The 3,468-nt window shown below is 39.9% G+C and overlaps 1 protein-coding gene across 1 annotated transcript in view; it reads left to right on the top strand.

The window, feature by feature from the left end:
* Nucleotides 1–2,700: 2,700 nt before the first annotated feature.
* Nucleotides 2,701–3,468, top strand: part of ELAC1 (elaC ribonuclease Z 1) — a 15,764-nt gene continuing 14,996 nt past the window's right edge. The window contains exon 1 of the mRNA XM_034996216.1: nt 2,701–2,717. The gene's annotated coding sequence lies outside the window, so the exon portion shown is untranslated. The remainder of the gene's footprint in view (nt 2,718–3,468) is intronic.

Raw genomic sequence — 3,468 nt, 5'->3', positions numbered from 1 at the left:
GGGATAGGGCCCATAGAGCACTTCATGCTGTCATAGTCGAAGTTCCTCTAAAACTGATTTTTAATAAAGTGTCACCTATGCAGGGAAGGAAGTAATACTTTTCTGAATATAATTTTGACTTTGGAACCCATGTAAGTAATTTACATAATTTAAAACAAATTTTAAAAAGAAATACCTAAAAATGGAAAATAAATAAAAGAATCTAACTGTATATCAGGTTGGTGGCATAACAACATGGAAAAGAATAATTCTTAAGTAACCTAAAGGTAGGGCACCTGGTTCAGTTTAACCAACTGAAGGCGACTGCCTTCAGCTCAGGTCATGATCTTGGGGTCCCAGGATCAAGTCCTGCATCAGGCTCCCTGCTCAGCAGGGAGTCTGCTTCTCCCTCTGACCCTCCCCCCTCTCATGCTCTCTCTCTCTCTCTCTCATTCTCTCTCTCAAATAAATAAAATCTTTAAAAAAAAAAAGGAACCTAAAAATAGTTTTTTGACTGTACATACCTAGTGTAATATATCCAGTGGTTTGCTAGAGTTACTTTACTGGAGCTAAATCAAATTATGTTAATGTTATTAGGAACCAAGATTTTTTTTTTTTAAGATATTTATTTGAGAGAGAGAATGAGATAGAGAGAGCATGAGAGGGGGGAGGGTCAGAGGGAGAAGCAGACTCCCTGCCGAGCAGGGAGCCTGATGCGGGACTCGATCCCGGGACTCCAGGATCATGACCTGAGCCGAAGGCAGTTGCTTAACCAACTGAGCCACCCAGGCGCCCAGGAACCAAGATTTTTTATATAAGTGACATCAGTATACCATTAAATAAATTAAGTAAAAACTCTATAATCTTACACTTGAGTTGAAAAAAATCAGTATGAATTCATGATTTATTTCACTTTAAAAAATATATATGGGGCCCCTGGGTGGCTCAGTCAGTTAGGTGTCTGCCTTCGGTTCAGGTAATGGTCCCAGGGTCCTGGGATCAAGCCCCGAGTCGGGCTTCCTGCTCTACAGGAGCCTGCTTCTCCCTCTCCCTGCCACTTCTCTGCTTGTACTCTCTCCCTCTGTGGCAAATAAATAAACAAAATCTTAAAAAATATATATATAAATAAATAAATAAATAAATATATATATTAGCTCTGTCTGCTAAAAAGGCTTAGAACAAGCCTCTAGATCTAATTCCCATGTGATAGGAAATGCAAGAGATAGAGAAACATGTTAAATGATACCATGGAGATGCAATCAGCCCAGTCCAGAATTTGGGAAATTCTAGAGGACAAGTGACCCAATTTCTTCCATAAATAAATTATGGAAAAAAGGAGAGGGAAAAGAGACTATTAAAGTTTAAAAGAAGGGAACCTGAGAGGTTCAGTTGGTTAAGCATCTGACTTTTGGTTTCAGCAGGTCATGATCTCAGGGTTTTGAGGTTGAGCTGCATGTTGGGCTCTGCGTTCAGTACAGTCTGCGTGAGATTCTCTCCCCCACTCTCCTTCCCCTCTGATCCTCCCCCAACTTGTGCTCTCTCATTAAAATAAATTAAAAAAAAATCTTTTTAAAAAAGTTTAAAAGAACCTTTAGAAACTTATACTAAATGCAGTGTAAACCTCTTTTGAATACTGATTCAAACAAACCACCCATATATGAGACTCTTTGGGAATAATTAGGGAAATTTGAACACTGAACAGTTATTAGATGATATTCATAAGTAATTGGGTGTTTTAATAGATCATCAGGTGAGACAATAACATTGTAGTTAAGTTTTTTAGAAGAGATTTTTAATGTTTTTATTGTATATGTTTATTTTCTGACTTGAACAAATGAGGCTCAAAACATTATGAGATGATCAGGAAAATTTAAACAATGAATGAATATTTGATGTTAAGGAATTATTGCCTTTTTATGATAATATTATTGTTGTATTTTAAAAAATACTTATCTTGGGGCACCTGGGTGGGCTCAGTCAGTTAAGAGTCTTGACTTCAGGGGCGCATGGGTGGTTCAGTCGTTAGGCATCTGCCTTTGGCTCAGGTCATGATCCCAGGGTCCTGGGATCGAGCCCCGCATCGGGCTCCCTGCTCAGCAGGAAGCCTGCTTCTTCCTCTCCCATTCCCCCTCCTTGTATTCCCTCTCTCACTGTGTCTCTCTCTGTCAAAAATAAATAAATAAAATCTTAAGAAAAAAAAAAAAAGTCTGACTTCAGTTTAGGTCATGATCTCAGGGTTCTGGGATCCAGCCCCATGTTGGCTCCCCACTCAACAGGGTGTCTTCTTCTCCTGTTCCCTCTCCCTCTGCCCCTTCCCCCACTCATGCTCTCTCTTTCTCTCAAATAAATAAATAAAATCTTTAAAGAAAAGAACAAACACCAAAAAACTTATCTTGAGGTGCCTGGGTGGCTCAGTAGGTTGGGTGATGACTCTTGATCTCAGCTCAGGTCTTGATCTCAGGGCCAGTAGACACTGGGCATGGAGCTTACTTAAATAAAAATAAATAAATAAATAAATACTCCTCATCTTTTATATTTATATACTAAATTGCCCACCATCATTATGTAGTGATGAGACATTACCAGAAAAAGGAGTCTTAAATGCTTATAGAAGTATTTATGGATAAAATTATATCGTGTCTGGAATTTGCCTTAAAATAATCCAGGTTTCTGTTGCCTTTGAAGGGGAAGGATTTGGTTATAGGCGAAACAAGATGAACCAGATGGTACTAATGAAGGTGAGTGATCATTATACATAAAGGTTCATTAGACATTTTCTCAACTTTCATGTATGTTTAAATTTCCCATATATGTTTAGATTTCCCATATAATGGAAAGTTTTAAAAATAAAAAGTTCTATCCATGATTCTCTGAAGATATAACAACCCTGAGAAGAGGAGTTGTAGGAAGCCTTGATGGGTAGGCAGGAAGCTCCAGAATGGATGAGTCTGTGGAGAGTACTGCTGTGGGCAACCCCTATCCTATCTCAGTTGTGACCAAGACCTAGCTGTGGAATGACGTATGTCTTCCTGGGCCCTTCTGAGCTAAGCAAGTGTCGGGATAAATAAAGTTCAAGTTCTGGTGTTTAATACTTGACTAAGTCGGACTCCACGTGACCAAATCCAACTTATCATTCCATTTTGGCAACATCAATCCAAGTCTCAACCATCCTACCAGACCCAGACCCAGACCCAGACCCAGCTCAAGCCCCACTTTTTAACTAACTGCATATCCACTAATCTCCCTTTTTCCATATTTTAATCACTCATTTTGTCTTCTCATTTGTTCCCTCATATTGTTAGTTGGTGGCTTCCCAATACATACTTCTCCAGCCTCAGTGCATGCTTCTAAAACCAGGGGCCGTATCATACTTAAAACATTCTTTTGGCCTCGGGCGCCTGGGTGGCTCAGTTGGTTAAGCGACTGCCTTCGGCTCAGGTCGTGATCCTGGAGTCCCGGGATCGAGTCCCGCATCGGGCTCCCTGCTCG

Source organism: Mirounga leonina, unplaced genomic scaffold (assembly GCF_011800145.1).
Source record: "Mirounga leonina isolate KUSES-001 unplaced genomic scaffold, KU_Mleo_1.0 Mir_93, whole genome shotgun sequence".
Classification (NCBI taxonomy): Eukaryota; Metazoa; Chordata; class Mammalia; order Carnivora; family Phocidae; genus Mirounga; species Mirounga leonina.
This window is presented reverse-complemented; position numbering and strand designations above follow the sequence as displayed.